The sequence below is a fragment of the Ascaphus truei genome, chromosome 18 (genome assembly GCF_040206685.1).
Source record: "Ascaphus truei isolate aAscTru1 chromosome 18, aAscTru1.hap1, whole genome shotgun sequence".
In the NCBI taxonomy this organism is placed as follows: Eukaryota; Metazoa; Chordata; class Amphibia; order Anura; family Ascaphidae; genus Ascaphus; species Ascaphus truei.
Window position 1 is genome coordinate 40,693,132 of NC_134500.1, and position 20,971 is coordinate 40,714,102.

Consider the following 20,971-nt stretch of genomic DNA (forward strand, 5'->3'; position numbering starts at 1 on the left):
TAAAACCTGTTTTAAAATCGGATACAAATTAGCAAGGCATTAAACTGCATTCTAGTGATATAGATTAATGATATTTAGAGATTACATAAAAATATAAAGACTGGCAAGCCAGAGCAACATTTGTCAGAACAATTAAAAAATGAATTGCATTCAACCAACTGTTGAAAGATTTCCCTCAAACCTGCAAAATCAAAAAGGCTTAAACTAATTGATTTGGATGTGTTAGAAAAAAGTATAATGATTGTATAGAAAGACAGCAACACAAAGAGTTTAGGTAATGTCACTAAAGAAGTACCCATAATGGTGCCCTCGCATGTGTACCAATAATATAATATGGCAGATGTAACAGGACTAGTTCAGGGACAGGCCTATTGTAAACCAAACAAATAACATTAATGCCCCTAATTTATTGACTAGGATCCAGTTGAATAATTAAAATACCTTATGATGGTTAATAATATAAAAAAAAATTGGGGCTAGATAGGCACATAACTAGAACACTAAACAGATGACAAAAGTATAGAAGGTTATCATATAAGATGTACGTGGGCGATCAAATATGAGTCCTTATATTTCTTATTCAGTCTCAGTAATGCAGCTAATTACTGATGAGTATAGGCAGCCAATATAATTAACACAATCATTGAAGTTTGGGGGTTATGTAATAATATTCCAATCACTACCCTGAGCTTCGTGCATGTGCAGTAGCTTAGACAGAGCGGTGGTCATTGCAGTTTAGCTCCGCATGGGAACTACAAACACCAGAATCCCCAAGGGCTGCTATTCAGATGGGGAAATACAGCCAATAAGGCTGCAGTATCCCAGAGGACTGTGAAAGATACATTTGGTGCACTGCAGGGACCACGCCAATCGGAAGAGGGAGCAGAAGCAGAGAGGTAGTGTCCAGAGAGCTGTGTTTCCCTGGACTAGGCTTTGTTTGCCCCTTAGGCCCAAGCAGGGCCGCAAACAGAAATTGTGAGGCCCAGGTAAAATATTTTAAGCAGGCCCCCCCCCCCGTGTCGTCAGTACTGTGAGTCCCCCTGAATTTTACACCTCACAAGCCCCCTCTCTTCCCCCCCCCCCTTCCCATGTATTTCTCTCCCTTCCATCTAGCCCCCTCTCACTCTCCCACCTTGCATGTTTTTCTCTCCCCTGTGTCTCACTCTTACTCCTTCTTTTACTCACTCGCACCTTCTCTCCTCTCCCTCCAACAATTACCGCACGGTCAGTCATTCCCCCCCTCATCCCGAACCCCCAAATATATTCAACCTCCCCCACCCCCCAAATGCATACAAAAAACAACCCTCCCCAATCCATATAAAAAATATCCCCAAGCCCCCCAATACATATAGCAAGCTCACCAATACATATAAACACCCCCCCCCCTATACATTTAAAAATACAGACTTACCATGGGTCAGGCCAGACCCGGTGTCTGCGGGTGTCCGCTTGCTGGGGGGGCCCGGCTGGCAGTGCAGATTTCCCATGACCTCGGGCCAGGCCCTGCTGCTGGTTGCGGCCGGGCCCTGGCTCTAAGCTGCCTATATGCCTCTTCCATTCCCTGCCCCACGCCACCGTTCTTCCACTGCCGTTGCGCAACAGGGCTCTCTGACATCAGCACGCTGGAAGTGAGCTTGGCCCAGCTTCCGGCGTGCCGCGCGCTTATGTCAGAGAACCCCATCGCACGCCTGCAGTGAAATCTTCATGGCGTGGGACAGAGATAAGAAGAGGCTTAAAGGCAGCTGAGAGTCGGGGCCCAACTGCGACCAGCAGCAGGTCCTGCCCAGAGGTCGGGGAAATGTGCAGCGCTGGCCAGTTAGCCGGGTATCCCCCGCCAGTGGGCCCAGGTCACCAGCGCCGGCAGACCACCCCACCCCCAACCCCGTTGGCGGCCTTGGGCCCAAGGTAGGCCCTGAGACCCTAAATATATTGTGGCTGCTTCGGACCGATAGGGACACTGCCCCAATTAGAGTCTATAATGTCAGCGACACAGTGACGCCGTGTAATACTTGCGGCCAGTGGTCTTGGACCAGAACGCCACCGCAAGATAAGAGACTCTCTTCAGAGTGGGACCCTCCAGCCAGAGTCCACACCACTTACAGGTGGACGCCATCACTGACTGTGACGGCGTGGGACCGGAGAGACCATTTATACAGTTGGCGATACCGGGTGCCGGAGCAGCCGCAGGTACCACAGACAACAAGTGCTAATCCTGATCGGAACCTTGTTCCGGGCGCCCTTATCATGGGAGACCAGGAACTTTTAACACCATTTATATATTACCAGGATCATACATTAGGCAAAACATTATAGTAAAAACAAAGTGTATTATATTTAGGTAAACCCACATACAACAAGAAGAATTACACAAGAAATGGTTACAAATACACTTACTGGGGGTCCGGGGGAAACATCTAGGCTTTCCTAGGTGTAGGGCGCCCACTAGGATGAGCTTACCCTGACCGGGATATACACCCGGTAATCCTTGTCCTCTTTTCGTCTTGCAATCCCAGCCGTGAACTTGGTTCTCGAGTCTGACTTAGTCTCAGGAGGGCAAACTTTTCAGGCTTCAAAACGAATCCGGTTGCTCTGCTATTTCGAACAGAGCAATTTTGAAAAGCCCACCTTAGCTATATCGACACAAGTCACTAGATGGTCTCTGTCACAGGAGAACAGGTATTTACCCCTTTATAACGGGATCCTTCACTGAGCAAAACAAGATAGTAAAACAAATTGTCATTTATTCCATAGAAACAGACGTACACACAATGGATTACAAAATACAGAAGAAAACAAACTTACGTGGGAATGGGCTACAAAACTAGACTTTCCTATGTAAAAAATAACAGAAAACAAAGTATTTAGGTTGACCGGGACTTGGCGCAAAATGTCCTGGAACTCAAATTGGCATGAAGTTCCGGAACTCAAATTGGCATGAAGTTCTTTCCTCCGGAGAAGCCGAAATCCCTTGACTGAGAGTTAGCACCAAACGTCCTGGAACTGTTTTCGGCTTGCAATCCCAGCCATGACTGCTACATTCTCCTCTAAGAACTTGGCCCCGAAAAGGGGGACTTAGAAAATATTTTTAGTTGAAATGTCTGAATCCGTCTCACTGCTATATCTCCAAGAGTATATTTTGGTTGTTTCAAATTTACTGCCTGCTGGGGTCACAAAAAACACAAAACACACACAGCGCACCGGGGATTAGTTACCAAACATAACAGATGATAGACACAAAAATGTGAAAAGAGCCTCTGTTAAGTATTAAAAAGGTACTTTTAATAAATGAAGAACAATCTAATAGACCACACATCATAATAATAATAATAATAATAATAATAATAATAATAATAATAATAATAATAATAATAATATACTGCCCTAAAATAGGAGCAAGCACTCACACAAATACCATATGAATGGAAACCCTGAGGTTACACACAGACCCTTGATGCAATACTGAGCTGCACATTACATGAACAGACACAGACGCTGGGCCAAGGACTGAAATGGGGGATGCAGCACTCACCAGAGTTGCGCAAACTGGAACAACATGCAGGAGCAAAATGTTCCTGACAGCCCCAGCCGTGGAGATGATACAAACAGCCCGCACTTCCTGGTATGCAGCTACTGCCTCAGCCAATCAGCGCAGCGCGTAAGAGTGACCTCTCGTGACCTCTGACAAAGCACTTGGGTGCGAAACGCTTGCTGTAGGAAAAAGATCGTGAACTCACCAGAGAAAATAATTAAAAGGTCTAATCTAAGTCGGAGATCGTCCTAATTAAGTTAGGATATATTTAGCGTCTGAAAGCAGGACAATGAAAAAGATGTATTGTAATAACATTAGTGTTTGCACAGATCCAGCACAGAGCTCTCTGACACGGAACATGTATTTATACCAAACATACAAATGATCTTTAATCGGTAAAATGAGGGGTTTTCTTTCCCGGTTCTTTATTGGTTCATCTTCTTATAAAGTTTACATTGTGTTATTATAAACCCGAACACAAAGACACAAAGACAGCGGAGCAGCGCGGCTCTTTATCTTTATTTAAATTCGCGCAGTTCATAAATCACCACACGGTGGCAGTGCTGCGCTATAAATGGGGCTTCCCTAAATGTATACTCGCTGTCACTGCTGTGTGTTATCTGATCAGTTCCTAACGTGGATCTTTGGGTTCCCTCTAATGCTCCAGTCACATTACTTTCCTCTCACTCATAATGCCAAGACTATATATTTATATACACAATCTGTTATCCCTTTTTCCTATTTATTTAACTACCTCACTGCTTATGAAATATTAAATAATATAAATCACAAAAGCTGATACATTTAAACATAATCGGAACTGTATATTTATATCTCGAGTTTTTTTCTTTGTTCTCAGAAAAATATTAGCCTTTAAGCAGACTTTTTAATTATGTGTTACATGTTGCTATGTTTTTACATCAATGTCCAATGTTTATCTATTTCACAATTTAGGCAGACCTGGATAGGGTATATTTCCATAGATTCAGCGTGTGTGTATAATCAACACTGGCCACAGGTGACTTGTTAATAAGAAATGAGCATGCTGCTATTGCTAAACCCTGCAACACTCATTAACTGATAGCAGATACAATATCTGTGCAATATATATTAGCATACATAGGATTATAGAGATTCTCATTATACCTAGACATATATTTTAATGAACTTCATTCATGCTCATTTCTTATTAAAAAGTCACCTGTGACCTGTGTTGATTAATGCTGGATTAATTGCTATATATTGCAAACTAGTGCATCACTCATCATTAGCCTTTGAAAAAGTCTTACGCAGAGACGAAACGCGTTAGGACGACACAGCGACACTACGTCATCACTGGTGGACCGGAAGCTGGCCGGTCCGGACCCCCGCTGTCTCTGGCTGTCGGTGCGGGGAGCACTTGGTTTCCTGCCTGTCTCTGGGACAATCACCTAACAGGGAGGCTCTCCATCGATGCAGCCCAGGAAAGAGTGAGGCAGATATGGTATCTATACCGCTGACTACCCGGATGATCTACTTGGACCTCTGCCAGTGACGGGGTGATATATATCACTATCATGCATGGCCCATAGCGTGATATTGTTTCACATTTAATATTTAAAATAATGGGGAATAGGCTCACTCACAAAGGTCATAGAATTAAGAGCATGTAGTGATATATATCACACCGTCACTGGCAGAGGTCCAAGTAGATAATCCGGGTAGTATATATACACACTAGCTTATATACCCGGCGTTGCCCGGGATTTAATTTTCCCTATCACCCCTATCTCCGCTCCCGCCCCCACCCCATTGACACCTCCTTCCGTCCCCCGTTCACACCTCCGTTCCCCCCCCCCTTCACATCGGTGATGTGACTGACTGGGTGGGTGACTGAATGACTGACTGGGTTGGTGTGGGTGACTGACTGACAGGGTGCGGGTGAGTGTGGGTGACTGAGTGAGTGACTTTGTGGGTGAATGAGTGAGTTACTGGGTGGGTGGGTGACTGAATGACTAGGTGGGCGTGGGTGACTGAATGAATGACTGAGTGGGTGAGTGGGTGACTGGGTGGGTGGGTGAGTGACTGTGTGGCTTGGTGAGTGACTGGGTTGTTTAGTGACTGGGTGGGTGGTTGAGTAACTGACTGACTGACTCGGTGAGTGGGTGGGTGATTAACTAGGTAAGTGACTTTTAGTTAGTGGCATCTCACATCTCTCCCCCCCTGCATGTCTCCCCCCCTGCATGTTTTCCTCCCCCCTGCATGTCTCCCCCCGCATATCCCCCTCCCCCCCGCATACCTCAGTCGGCAGCGGAGCCATGCAGGTAGCGGAACCTTTCAGGAGGCGGTGGAGGAAGGTATAGAAGGTGGCAGGGTGGGTGGGAGGCACGGGGGGGAGGGCGAGACACATCGCGGAACGGGAGGTGGCAGAGGAAGCTTTCGGCAGTGTGGGTGGGAGTCACGGGTGGGGGGAGAGGCGGACTGGGAGGAGCCGGAGGAAGCTTTCGGCAGTGTGGGTGGGGGGGGGGGAGGCGAGACAAACCGGCCAATGAGAGCCGTGAGAGGGAGCGACACACAGGGGGGGTGAGACACACAAGCCAATGAGAGCCGTGAGAGGGCGGGCGGACCGACGGAAAAATCAAATTGTTTATAGGGACGCAAAAACAACACTTTCAGTATATTTTATATATATATATATATATATACATACATACATACATACATACATACATACATACATACATACATACGGGTTAGCTTGGGCACCTGTTTGGACATCATTCCAATTGTAAAGAACACATTACATTTAATAAAGTATATTTCACTATACTTCTGAGTCTTTGAGTAGAGGAGACAGACAGGGAAATACGTTGTAGTTTTATTTCTATCTGCCTTATTCCCCACACACTATCTTTTGGACTCAGTCTAGACTCTAATAGTCCTCCCTCAACCTTATATACAGTTGGGGTACCCACAACCCCTTTACTGGTTGTGGGTCACCTGGGCACTAGCTGAGGTACCCCATTAACATAGGAATTCCCTCAGCTACAGGAATCCATGTTTTATCCCTGTGTCCCATTCTCCTTTCTGGGCTGTGCTGAAGCAGAGTACCCTAGTGGTGAGTCACACTTGTTGTTACAAAGGGAGATATTGTCGGGACAATGTGCCTACATGCATCTGAGAATTAGGCATGATTCTCGAGTACATTTATGGGGGGACCGACAACTCCTAGGCACATTCTGTCAACGGTTCATCCACAAAACCCCCCTTGAAACTCATACCCTAGCAAACCCTGCTTGCTGGCATGCCCGGAAAGGGAAAACACAAACACTGCTCTTATTGCATACTTACAACAGAATGGTACAATGTCTCTGGGGCCAAGAGCTAACTCTCTTGGACCCTTATACACGGATCAGGGGTAACCAAAATGGGCTTAACCTTTATTTGAGAGCCTGGTTACCCCCTACCGTCACACCGGCGTCTATGCAGATGCCCTGGCTGATTGTATGGAGTCTTTTAACAAATATATAAAACATTACAAAGTGCACTTTAATAAAGTATGGACTCTGGGGAACCTTATATTTATAAGGAAAATTGGATATTTGGGCTAGAAACTCAGGAGTCTGGGGGACACTGGGTTGCCCCGGTGTAATTCACCCCGCATAACAGCAAATCATGCCAGGTCGCCGGGGAGAATTAAAGGACTACCGGTAACTTTGGCCCCGAACTCCTGCAAACAAAATGATTGCATCTCTACCCAAATACCCACCTAAAACTTGCACATAAAAAGTTTTGCCGTTCTAGGGCAAAGGAAACATGTAAACAGGAAAGCAGGGGTCATTTTATTTTCCACATGTATAATCCCTGGTCCATTGCTTATGGTGCTATGTAGCTACCAGGGACCCTACAGATTCAGGGGTAACCAGATGTACTTAAACCTTTAATGTATAGCCTGGTTACCCCATCCCGTCACAGGATACGTCATTTCCATACTAACGGATGAGAAAGGTAGTTAGTGATTAATGCGCTCAGCGCTGGATCCAAATTATTCATATGATGCAAATAGATTCACAGAATGGGGCTAGTGAGATTAATGAAGATGTAAAGTACTCTGTGGGGCCAAATGATCCCTGAAGATAAGGCTATTGAAAAATACCCTATGTGTTCCTCATGGGGATGGTCTCTTGACTCACAAAATAACCCAATGGTCAGAATAAAATCAAATCAAAGATGCTCACATATATTGCCCCAATCTGAATATCCTGAGTGGAGTTCACTTTATCTCCTGTACACGAAACACGTAGGAGGGTACTAACCTCCGCTTGTTTTATGGATTAATAAAGGATCATTCTTCAGCTATTTCTTGGTGACCCACTCATTTGGCTTTGCGCCAGTTCTCCTTTTTCAACATTCACTTAAGGATGAGGCCTTGGCCTAGGCTTCCCTCTGTGGAAGAGAGAATCCCCAATGATCAACTAATCTATTGCCTTTCTCAAAGCCTCTTTGACGCCCCTGGTCGCTGTCACGGTAACTTATGACAAGATAGAACAAACACCAAATATCTGGGTTGAACTGAACGAGGCTTAGATATAATAAAATATATTTATTCCTTAAAAAGGTGAACACAGCAATATAGTACAATTAACAGGCAAGAAGGTAACACTTACTTAGGGTTGCGGAATGGAGAAGTATCAGCTAGCAATTCTCCAGCAATCCGGTGACATTCAAGGTGAAATCAGAAGAACTAGAACTGTAGGGTTGACACAGTTTATATACCTTTGTAACCCTATTCTTAACATTGAATACAGAGTATTGGTGAACAATTATCTGTATCCAATCCCTAACTTGGAAACACAGTATAACCCATGCCTCACAGCTAGTTAGCCCATGCGTACTGGGACTCTGAGGGTCTTATTTCTGTAGCCCCATAATTAAATCAGGGGCGACAACCAGTCTACCAGATGAAGTATCTGGCAGGATCTTCATTGTTTGTAGGTGTAGATATAACACTTACAAACCACTCCAGTTTAATGCTTCTCCGCCCTCAGGTAAACAGTTAGAGTGGCAGAGTCTTTTGATCAGTATTGGTTCCTAGACTTTGGGTCAAACCCCTGACCATTTGCATTCCTTTGTGTGATGGAATCTGCGCGGGTTTTTATCCCCGCCTTGGAATAAAATATTAAAATTAAAACACAGACATATTAAAATATCCGGTTCCGTTAGGTCCAGTGGGTCCAAACTTTCCAGATCTTAATGCCGGAACTGGGACATCATATGATCCAAGTTTCAGCCTGCTGCGACCTTCAGGACCAGAGATACACAAAAACCACTTAAACCGTTTCATACTTCAACACAAAATTCTCCGCTGTAAAATAAATCACAGTGTGTGTGTGTGGTGTAGACACTGACATTATAATGAAACATGGGAACAGGGGAACATACAGTTTCCTGACATGACAAGGTGTGAGCCACATTCCTGGACTGCAGTCCAGTTAACCCCTTTAATACCGGGCCAACCCGCCTCTCCCTCAACACCTCCCCTTCTTAATGGGTGACCTGTGGCCCACTGGCCCAAACGGGGAGTGGGGCACTGCTGGCATCCTTAACGAACTCAGTCTCAGAGGGATAGTCCTGACGTGAATGTCCATCAGCATTGCTGTTTTCACTACCCTTTTTGTGCTGAATAGTAAAACTCAAACTCTTGCAAGGCCAAGCTCCACCTTAGCAACTTGGCATTCTCCCCTGATGCCCTCTGCAGCCAACTCAGGGGGTTGTGGTCTGTGAGGACCGTGAAAGACCTTCCATACATATAGGGCTGGAGCTTTTTTTAGTGCCCACACAATGGCCAAGCACTCTTTCTCAATGGTGGCATAGGCCACTTCTCTGGGGAGTAGTTTTCTGCTGAGGTACACCACAGGGTGCTCTCTGCCATCGTCCCCCACTTGGCTCAACACAGCCCCAATGCCATAGTCAGAGGCATCTGTCTGTATAATGAAATGTTTGGTATAGTCCGGGGCAGCCAGTATGGGGGCCCCAGAAAGCGCAGTTTTCAGTGCCTGGAAAGCAGTTTCACAGGCAGGAGTCCAGGTGATAAGCACAGGCTGTTGCTTCTTAGTCAAATTAGTCAGGGGGTTGGCCACAGCGCTGTACTGTGGGACAAACTTCCTATAGTACCCTGCGGTGCCCAAAAATGCAATGACCTTTTCTTGGTTTTTGGAACAGGCTTCTGATTTATGGCTTCTACATTTGCTGGCTCTGGTTTGAGGTGCCCTCCACCCACCATGTGCCCTAAGTACAGGACCTCTGCCATCCCTACCATACACTTAGTGGGTTTCAAGGTAAGCCCAGCCTCTCTGATCCTATACAGCACCGCAGCTACATGTCCTAAGTGAGATTCCCAGGAATTACTGAAGATAGCGATGTCATCTAAGTAAGCCCTGGCATAGCTCTGCATCCCTTCCAGTAACCTATTGACCAGGCGTTGGAAGGTAGCCGGGGCATACTTCATCCCAAATGGCATCACCAAAAACTCATAGAGGCCACTTGGAGTGATGAATGCTGACTTCTCTCTAGCCTCCAGGGTCAGGGGGATTTGCCAATAGCCTTTGCTCAAATCTATAGTGGTCAGATACTTTGCCCCCGCGAGTTCATCCAGTAACTCATCCATGCGGGGCATGGGGTAGGCATCTGACACCATCCCAGCGTTGAGCAAGCGGTAGTCCACACAAAACCGGGTGATCTTGTCCTTCTAAGGGACTAGAACAACCGGGCTTGCCCAAGGACTGTGGGATGAAGTAATTACCCCTAGGGTCAGCATCTCCTCTATCTCCCTTTCCATACTGGTCTTGACCTCTGTTGACACTCTATAAGCATGCTTATGCAGTGGCTGCATATCCCCTGTGTGCACTGGGTGTTTTGTGAGATGTGTGGTCACTGGCATGTCAGTGAAGAGGGCCCTAAACGTAGCTAGCATGTCCCTGGCTTCTAGCTGCTGCCTAGCACTCAACTGTGCCCCTATCTCTACCTGCTCCACAGGGATTCCCTGCCTAGCCTCTCCTAGGTGATCAGGCAGAGCATTGCTCACCAGATCCTCCAGCAGTGGGCTACAAATGGCCATTACTGCTCCCATACTCGGTGCTCTGTATTCTTTCAGCATATTGACATGATATGTCTTATGCCTCTCAGGCTCTACCTGTACAACGTAGTTGTACTCATTCACCTTTCGGATAACCGGGTACGGTCCCGACCAGGAAGCCATCAACTTGTTCTCCCGAGTGGGTTTGAGAACAAACACCTGCTGTCCTGGAATGAATTCCCTGCTACGGGCATTCCGGTCACACCATTGCTTTTGCTTGGTCTGAGCGGCCCTGAGGTGGTCCTGGGCCACCCCCATGAGCATCTCTAACCGGTCTCTGAGATCTACTACATACTGTATCACTGAAGCATCAGTAGCAGTAGCCTCCCCTACCCATCCCTCATGGAATAGGTCCAGAGGTCCACGTACCCTGCGGCCATATAGTAGCTCGAAGGGGGAGAAGCCTGTAGATTCCTGCGGTACCTCTCGGTAGGCAAACAGCAAGTGCTGTAAATTAATCTCCCAGTCTTTCCCCTCCGCCTCTATAAAGGTCCGAAGCATCTGCTTCAGGGTACTATTAAACCTCTCACATAATCCGTTTGTCTTTGGGATGGTAAGGGGTAGTGCGCCGGTGCTGTACACCGCATGCATCCCAGAGACAATGTAACAGTTCACTCATGAACTGCGACCCCTGATTGGTTAGGATCTCACTAGGGAAACCTACCCTAGAAAAAATGTTCAGCAAAGCTGCTGCCACTGTCTTGGCATCTATGGTGCCAAGCGCTACCGCCTCAGGGTACCGGGTGGAAAAATCCACCACCGTGAGGATGTAGCGCTTCCCTGACCTGCTAGGAATCATAAGGGGTCCTACAAGATCCATCGCTACTTTCTGGAAGGGTTCCCCTATTATCGGTAGGAGTTTCAGGGGTGCCTTCACACGGTCGCCCGCCTTACCCACTCGCTGGCAGGCATCACAAGAGCGGCAGAAAGTGCCCACATCTCGAGATGCCCCCAGCCAGTAGTAACGCTGTAATAACCGGGCTCGCGTTCTGTTGACCCCCTGATGTCCCGCTAATGGAATAGAGTGAGCTACCCGTAACAGTTGCTGTCGATAAGCTGTCGCTTACCTGTCAATCCCTCCTCTATCCCTGGGTTCCCTTCTTCTCTATACAGGAGTCCCTTATACCATAGGCAGTGCTCAGTGCCTTCCCCTGCCTGAGATTCGGACGCCCGAAGTCTCACGCCGGCCAGGGTAGGGTCTGTCTTCACTGCCTCCCTAAACTCGGCACCTAATTCTGGCCACCCCCAGTCATGTCATTGTCCGGAGATTGGGCAAGGGTGATGGGAAACAGTAAGTCAGTCTGTGGTTGCAACTGATCCTGGTTTACCTAACTGGGCTCCTCTGCGCTAACATTTATCCCAAAGGCTGGGGGACTGGCACCGCCGCTATTGCCGCTATCTGGCTCCGGGTAACCGCCGCCACTGCAGCGGGTTTGGGCACTCTGTCGTAGGTTCAGGTCATTGTCGTAGGTTCAGGTCATCGGACCCAGATCGTTGCCAAGAAGAACTTCAGCATCCAAACCGGGTAAAACCTCACCTCCCGCACACCCTGGCCCTCCCCCCAATCCAAAAAGATTCTGGCCACTTGCAGGAAACGTGGCTCTCCGTCGGCCACAGTGATCTGTATCCCAGGGCCTGGGAGTAATTCCCCATGCCGTACCATATCAGGTCAGACCAGCGTTACTGCAGCTCCTGAATTCATCAAGCCGACTGCTTGCCGCTCCCCGACTGTGACCGGGGTGAGATGTCTGCTCCAGCCATCCGTCTGCTGCTGGTCTGCGCTGAGATTTCGTCCGCTCCTGGCTGTAGGCACCGATGAAACCAGGACAGGTGTGGTTTGGGACGTCTCGCTGGGAGTTGGTTCCATGACCGGTCTGGAGTCTTTTGTGGAAGCCAGCCGCATGCGGGCTACCGGCTTCACAGCTGGGGTGCGTTGCCCCTGATGGGGTCCGCTGGAATGCAGGGGTTCTGGGCAATCTGGTATGATGTGACCAGGGCGGTTGCAGTTGTAGCACCGGCGCTCGTGCCGGAGCTCCCCCGCCTTCCGTGGACTGCTGCCCGCAGGCGGCCTCTGAGTCCATTGGGGGGTATTGGCAGACTTTTTGACCGGTGCCGCCGCCGCCGCCACCGCCTTCTTGGCTACTGCTTTGGCGGGCATCAGGGCTCGGCTGGCCACATAGTCGTCTGCAAGCCTCGCCGCCTTCTTGTAAGTCTTGGGCTTCTTGTCGTACACCCAAGACCTCACCGCCGGCGGGCACTGCTGCATGAGCTGCTCCTGAAAGATGTGGTCCAGCAGGCATTGGTAAGTCCATGCCTCATAGCCCTCCACCCAGCGTATCCCATACAAAGCCATGCGGGTCACGTAGGTAACATAGGACTCCAGGGTCTGCCTCTCTTCTTGCCGTAAAACCGTACTGAAACAGTAACAGTTCTTTCAGGTGGTAATAGTCATCAGCATACTCATCTGGAAGAGCCATCATCGTCTGCTTAGCCAAGCCGGACAGTAAGGGGTCCAAACGTGCAACCCGATGCTGGGGAAGCACTTTGTACCGCCGACACTGTGTTTCAAAGTTCTTTAGAAAACTGTCAATCTGATCAGAACCTTCCACGAACTTGATGAGACTGTGCTAATCCATTTTGAGTTCATCTTTGTTGGGTTGGACAGGGGGGCAATAAGCGGGTCTGTTCACTGCCATAGTGATAAACTGCAGCCGCTCCTCCGGTGTCCCTCTGTCACCCCACGCAGTAATCAGTGCCAACATTTCAGGGGTGAACGGACTGGTAGCCACAGCAAGGTGAAATCAGTGTCACGGGAGGGCAGGCCCAATACACATTTATATTTAAGGGATCAGTCACAAGGCAAAACAGGCAGTAAAATAAATTGCGGTTTATTCGGACAAGACCTCGGAAACACACAGAAATACAAGAAACAGAGAATATACACACTTACAAGGGTCTGGGGAAGATATCTACCCTTTCCTAGTTGCAAGGTGCCTGTTCAGCAAAGGCTTACCTTGATAGGACCTTGGGCTCCTGGACCGAAATCCAGCCTGCTGGCTAGGCCTCCCCATGCTTCCAGGTGTGAATAGCTCGTTCACAGAAGCACGATGTGAGAGGCCTGCCAGAGGCTGCTTGTCTTCCGATCTCCAACAGGAAAAAGAGAGAGAGAGCTGCTTTGACTGCACGCTTTTATATAGGCTGAAATCCTATCTAAATCATTGAGGAGTGTAATAGCCAATTAAAGCAGGGATTGAAATTACGCATTCACTGATAGGAGGGATAAATTCAAAACTTGCCAATAGAAACCTTGCTTATCAGTTCTGACATCCAGAGCCGTTTTTTCCCTGGCTCCGCTGTGTCTACCAACAGACATCCTAATCTGAACATCCTGCTCACCAAATGGTTTCCCCCTCTCTGAACTATGGAATCTATGCAAACTAGCTAGCATCTTCCATATGCCTGGGCTTTCTGTATAGAACCTTATACAGTAGTAAACATTAAAACACAATATAAAGTACACTTCCTTACAGAATATACTTTGGGGGAGCTTATACTTATAAAGGAAATAAAGTGAGGAGATTTGGGCTTTGAATCTCTATCTGAGCTGGGGCATGGAAATGCTGATCCACATGTAATTCACGTGCTAATTCAGACTGCCTTTTGTCACCAACCTGGGTTTAAATCACAGGACAAACCAAATGCATTGCAGTTTTAAAACACAGAAAACCAATATTTAGACACAAGAGCTTGCATCCCCCCATCTGCACCTATCATGTGGGGTTCTAAAACCTTCTCTTTAAGACACAAGCTAAGAATACCTTGCTGGCAGGCAAGACAGGTTAAAATATACCCCCCCTTTCCCCTCATGTTCCAGACATCCCTGCCCTGCAGCTATTTCTTATAAGAGGCCACCCATACAAGGCAATCCACTTACAAGCTGACACAGGCAGTCGCAGGCCCACGAGGCAAAGGGAATACACAGATAACGCATTAACTAGTCCACTGGGTTTACACAGTTAACCTCACATACACAGTTCCTAGTTTATAACCCTATGGGGCGACAGTATAAAAGGAGAACAAAAATTACAGGCAACACAGTAAGGTACAATATTAGACCCAAGAGCTGTCACTCTCAGCCCATACCATATGATTTCTGGGTCAGCCAGCCGGACTCCACCTTTATTAAAGAAGGCTGGCTACGCCTACCGCCACAATCAGAAGAACTAGAACTGTAGGGTTGACACAGTTTATATACCTTTGTAACCCTATTCTTAACATTGAATACAGACTACAGGTGAACAATTATCTGTTTCCAATCCCTAATGTGGAAACACAGTTTAACCCATGCCCCCCAGCTAGTTAGCCCATGCGTACTGGGACTCTGAGGGTCTTATTTCTGTTGCCGCATAATTAAATCAGGGGCGACGACCAGTCTACCAGATGAAGTATCTGGCAGGATTTTCATTGTTTGTAGGTGTAGATATAACATTTAAAAACCACTCCAGTTTGATGCTTCTCCGCCCTCAGGTGAACAGTTAGAGTGTCAGAGTCTTTTGATCAGTACTTGGTTCCTAGACTTTGGGTTGCCCCCCTGACCATTTGCATTCCTTTGTGTTAAGGAATCTGCGCGGGTTTTATCCCCGCCTTGGAATACAATATTAAAGTTAAAACACAGACATATTAAAATATCAGGTTCCGTTAGATCCAGTGGGTACAAACTTTCCAGATCTTAATGGTGGAACTGGGACATCATATGATCCAATTTTCAGCCTGCTGCGACCTTCAGGACCAGAGATACACAAAAACCACTTAAACCGTTTCATACTTTAACACAAAATTCTCCGCTGTAAAATAAATCACAGTGTGTGTGTGTGGTGTAGACACTGACATTATAATGAAACATGGGAACAGGGGAACATACAGTTTCCTGACATGACAAGGTGTGAGCCACATTCCTGGACTGCAGTCCAGTTAACCCCTTGCCTCCCTGGTGAGGTCAGGGGGTGGCCATATGGGGTGCAACCCCTTTAATACTGGCCAAACCGCCTCTCCCTCTACACCTCCCCTTCTTAATGGGCGACCTGTGGCCCACTGGCCCTAACGGGGAGTGGGGCACTGCAGGCATCCTTAACAAACTCAGTCTCAGAGGGATAGTCCTGACGTGAAACTCCATTAGCATTGCTGTTTTCACTACCCTTTTTGAGTTGAATAGTAAAACTCAAACTCTTGCAAGGCCAAGCTCCACCTTAACAACTTGGCATTCTCCCCTGATGCCCTCTGCAGCCAACTCAGGGGGTTGTGGTCTGTGAGGACCGTGAAAGCCCTTCCATACACATAGGGCTGGAGCTTTTTGAGTGCCCACACAATGGCCAAGCACTCTTTCTCAATGGTGGCATAGGCCACTTCTCTGGGGAGTATTTTTCTGCTGAGGTACACCCCAGGGTGCTCTCTGCCATCATCCCCCACTTGGCTCAACACAGCCCCAATGCCATAGTCCGAGGCATCCGTCTGTATAAGGAAATGTTTGGTATAGTCCGGGGCAGCCAGTATGGGGGCCCCAGAAAGCGCAGTTTTCAGTGCCTGGAAAGCAGTTTCACAGGCAGGAGTCCAGGTGATAAGCACAGGCTGTTGCTTCTTAGTCAAATTAGTCAGGGAGTTGGCCATGGCGCTGTACTGTGGGAAAAACTTCCTATAGTACCCTGCGGTGCCCAAAAATGCCATGACCTGTTTCTTGGTTTTTGGAACAGGCCACTGAACTATGGCTTCTACATTTGCTGGCTCTGGTTTGAGGTGCCCTCCACCCACCCTGTGCCCTAAGTACAGGACTTCTGCCATCCCTACCATACACTTAGTGGGTTTAAAGGTAAGCCCAGCCTCTCTGATCCTATACAGCACAGCATCTACATGTCCTAAGTGGGAGTCCCAGTAATTACTGAAGATAGCGATGTCATCTAAGTAAGCCCTGGCATAGCTTTGCATCCCTTCCAGTAACCTATTGACCAGGCGTTGGAAGGTAGCCGGGGCATTCTTCATCCCAAATGCCATCACCAAAAACTCATAGAGGCCACTTGGAGTGATGAATGCTGATTCTCTCTAGCCTCCAGGGTCAGGGGGATTTGCCAATATCCTTTGCTCAAATCCATAGTGGTCAGATACTTTGCCCCCGCGAGTTCATCCAGTAACTCATCCATGCGGGGCATGGGGTAGGCATCTGACACCGTCCGAGCGTTGAGCAAGCGGTAGTCCACATAAAACCGGGTGGTCTTTCTTAGGGACTATAACTACCGGGCTTGCCCAAGGACTGTGGGATGAAGTAATTACTCCTAGGATCAGCATCTCCTCTATCTCCCTTTCCATACTGGTCTTGACCTCTGCTGACACTCTATAAGCGTGCTTATGCAGTGGCTGCAGATCCCCTGTGTGCACTGGGTGTTTTGTGAGATGTGTGGTCACTGACATGTCAGTGAAGAGGGCCCTAAACTTAGCTAGCATGTCCCTGGCTTCTACCTGCTGCCTAGCACTCAAATGTGCCCCTATCTCTACCTGCTCCACAGTGTTTCCCTGCCTAGCCTCCCCTAGGAGATCAGGCAGAGCATTGCTCGCCAGATCCTCCAGCAGTGGGCTACAAATGGCCATTACTGCTCCCATACTCGGTGCTCTGTATTCTTTCAGCATATTGACGTGATATGTCTTATATGCCTCTCAGGCTCTACCTGTACAACGTAGTTGTACTCATTCACCTTTCGGATAACCGGGTACGGTCCAGACCAGGAAGCCATCAACTTGTTCTCCCGAGTGGGTTTGAGAACAAACACCTGCTGTCCTGGGATGTATTCCCTGCTACGGGCATTCCGGTCATACCATTGCTTTTGCTTGGTCTGAGCGGCCCTGAGGTGGTCCTGGGCCACCCCCATGAGCATCTCTAACCGGTCTCGGAGATCTATTACATACTGTATCACTGAAGCATCAGTAGCAGTAGCCTCCCCTTCCCATCCCTCATGGAATAGGTCCAGAGGTCCACGTACCCTGCGGCTATATAGTAGCTCGAAGGGGGAGAAGCCTGTAGATTCCTGCGGTACCTCTCGGTAGGCAAACAGCAAGTGCTGTAAATGAATCTCCAAGTCTTTCCCCTCCATCTCTATAAAGGTCCAAAGCATCTGCTTCAGGGTTCTGTTAAACCTCTCACATAATCCGTTTGTCTTTGGGATGGTAAGGGGTACTGTACACTGTACACTGCATGCATCCCAGAGACAATGTAACAGTTCACTCATGAACTGCGACCCCTGATCGGTTAGGATCTCACTAGGGAAACCTACCCTAGAAAAAATGTTCAGCAAAGCTGCTGCCACTGTCTTGGCATCTATGGTGCCAAGCGCTACCACCTCAGGGTACCGGGTGGCAAAATCCACCACCGTGAGGATGTAGCACTTCCCTGACCTGCTAGGAATCATAAGGGGTCCTACAAGATCCATCGCTACTTTCTGGAAGGGTTCCCCTATTATCGGTAGGAGTTTCAGGGGTGCCTTCACACGGTCGCCCGCCTTACCCACTCCCTGGCAGGCATCACAAGAGCGGCAGAAAGTGCCCACATCTCGAGATGCCCCCAGCCAGTAGTAACGCTGTAATAACCGGGCTCGCGTTCTGTTGACCCCCTGATGTCCCGCTAACGGAATAGAGTGAGCTACCCGTAAAAGTTGCTGTCGGTACCCCTGGGGCACTACTAGCTTTTGCTTACCGGTCAATCCCTCCTCTATCCCTGGGCTCCCTTCTTCTCTATACAGGAGTCCCTTATACCATAGGCAGTGCTCAGTGCCTTCCCCTGCCTGAGATTCGGACGCGCGAAGTCTCACGCCGGCCAGGGTAGGGTCTGTCTTCACTGCCTCCCTAAACTGGGCTCCTAATTCTGGCCACCCCGAGTCATGTCATTGTCTGGAGAATGGGGAAGGGTGACGGGAAACAGTAAGTCAGTCTGTGGTTGCAACTGATCCTGGTTTACCTAACTGGGCTCCTCTGCGCCCTCCGCTAATGTTTATCCCAAAAGCTGGGGGACTGGCGTCGCCGCCATTGCCGCTATCTGGCTCCGAGTAACCGCCGCCACTGCAGCGGGTTTGGGCACTCTGTCGTAGGTTCAATTCATCGGACCCAGATCGTTGCCAAGAAGAACTTCAGCATCCAAACCGGGTAAAACGCCACCTCCCACACACCCTGGCCCTCCCCCCAATCCAAAAAGATTCTGGCCACTTGCAGGAAACGTGGCTCTCCGTCGGCCACAGTGATCTGTATCCCTTGGCCTGGGAGTAATTCCCCTGGCCGGACCATATCAGGTCGGACCAGCGTTACTGCAGTTCCTGAATTCATTAAGCCGACTGCTTGCCGGTGCCCTACTGTGACTGGGGTGAGATGTCTGCTCCAGCTGTCCGTCTGCTGCAGGTCCGCGCTGAGATGTCCTCCGCTCCTGGCTGTAGGCACTGATGAATCCGTGACAGGTGTGGCATGGGACTTCTCGCTGGGAGTTGGTTCCATGACCGGTCCGGAGTATTTGGTGGAAGCCACCCGCACGCAGGCTACCGGCATCGCAGCAGGGGTGCGTTGTCCCTGATGGGGTCCGCCGGAACGCAGGGGTTCTGGGCAATCTGGTCTGATCTGACCAGGGCAGTTGCAGTTGTAGCACCGGCGCTCGTGACGGAGCTCTCCCGACCTCGGTGGACTGCTGCACGCAGGCGGCCTCTGAGTCCATTGGGGGGTATTGGCAGACTTTTTGGCAGGTGCCGCCGCCACCGCCGCCTTGTCTACTTCTTTTGGCGGGCATCAGGGCTCGGCTGGCCACATACTCGTCTGCAAGCCTCGCCACCTTCTTGTAAGTCTTGGGCTTCCTGTCATACACCCAAGCCCTCACCACCGGCGGGCACTGCTGCATGAGCTGCTCCTGAAAGATGAGGTCCAGCAGGCGTTGGTAAGTCCGTGCCTCATAGCCCTGCACCCAGCGTATCCCGTACATAGCCATGTGGGTCACGTAGGTAACATAGGACTCCTGGGGCTGCCTCTCTTCCTGCCGGAATTTACCCCGGTAGGCTTCAGGGGTAAAACCGTACTGAAACAGTAACAGTTTTTTCAGGTGGTAATAGTCTTCAGCATACTCATCTGGAAGCGCCATCATCATCTGCTTAGCCAAGCCGGACAGTAAGGGGTCAAAACGTGCAACCCGATGCTGGGGAAGCACTTTGTACCGCCGACACTGTGTTTCAAAGTTCTATAGAAAACTGTCGATCTGATCGGAACCTTCCACGAACTTGGTGAGACTGTGCTGATCCAGTTTGAGCTCATCTTTGTTTGGTTGGACAGGGGGGCAATAAACGGGTCTGTTCACTGCCATAGTGATAAACTGCAGCCGCTCCTCCGGTGTCCCTCTGTCACCCCACGCAGTAATCAGTGCCAACATTTCAGGGGTGAACGGACTGGTAGCCGCAGCAACTAGTACCCCTCCTGTTGCACTGCTCCCGGGAGTTGCACTCGTTCCCTCCCCAGGATTCCGCCACCCAAGCACGGGGTTCCTTCCCTGATCTCCGTGTGGCTGTATAAGGGCAAGCTGAGCCGTATCCTGAGGCTCTGCAAGCCGGGCTTCATAGTGACCGATTGCGTCAACCATGTCTGCAACCTCCTGGTTCTCATAGAGCAGTCCATATTCATGGCAATTATCCTTCAGCTGAGCTCGGGTCCTCATGTTGGATGAGCCTTCAGCCTCGCTCATGGTTCACGGTCGCAGCAGTGAGGTGATGTTGCAACTTGTGTTAACTGTTGCACTACTGTGTGTTCAATATCTTTAGTCCCAGGAACTCGCAATTCCCTTTGAGTTCCCACTATATTACAGGGTCCCGCAGTACACTGTAATAGAGGTTCAGTTCAATCCCGCCGCTGCCACCAGTTAATTATACGCTTGTCACGGTAACTTATGACAAGATATAACAAACACCAAATATCTGGGTTGAACTGAACGAGGCTTAGATATAATAAAATATATTTATTCCTTAAAAAGGTGAACACAGCAATATAGTACAATTAACATGCAAGAAGGTAACACTAACTTAGGGTTGGGGAATGGAGAAGTATCAGCTAGTAATTCTCCAGCAATCCGGTGACATTCAAGGTGAAATCAGAAGAACTAGAACTGTAGGGTTGACACAGTTTATATACCTTTGTAACCCTATTCTTAACATTGAATACAGAGTATTGGTGAACAATTATCTGTATCCAATCCCTAACGTGGAAACACAGTTTAACCCATGCCCCCCAGCTAGTTAGCCCATGCGTACTGGGACTCTGAGAATCTT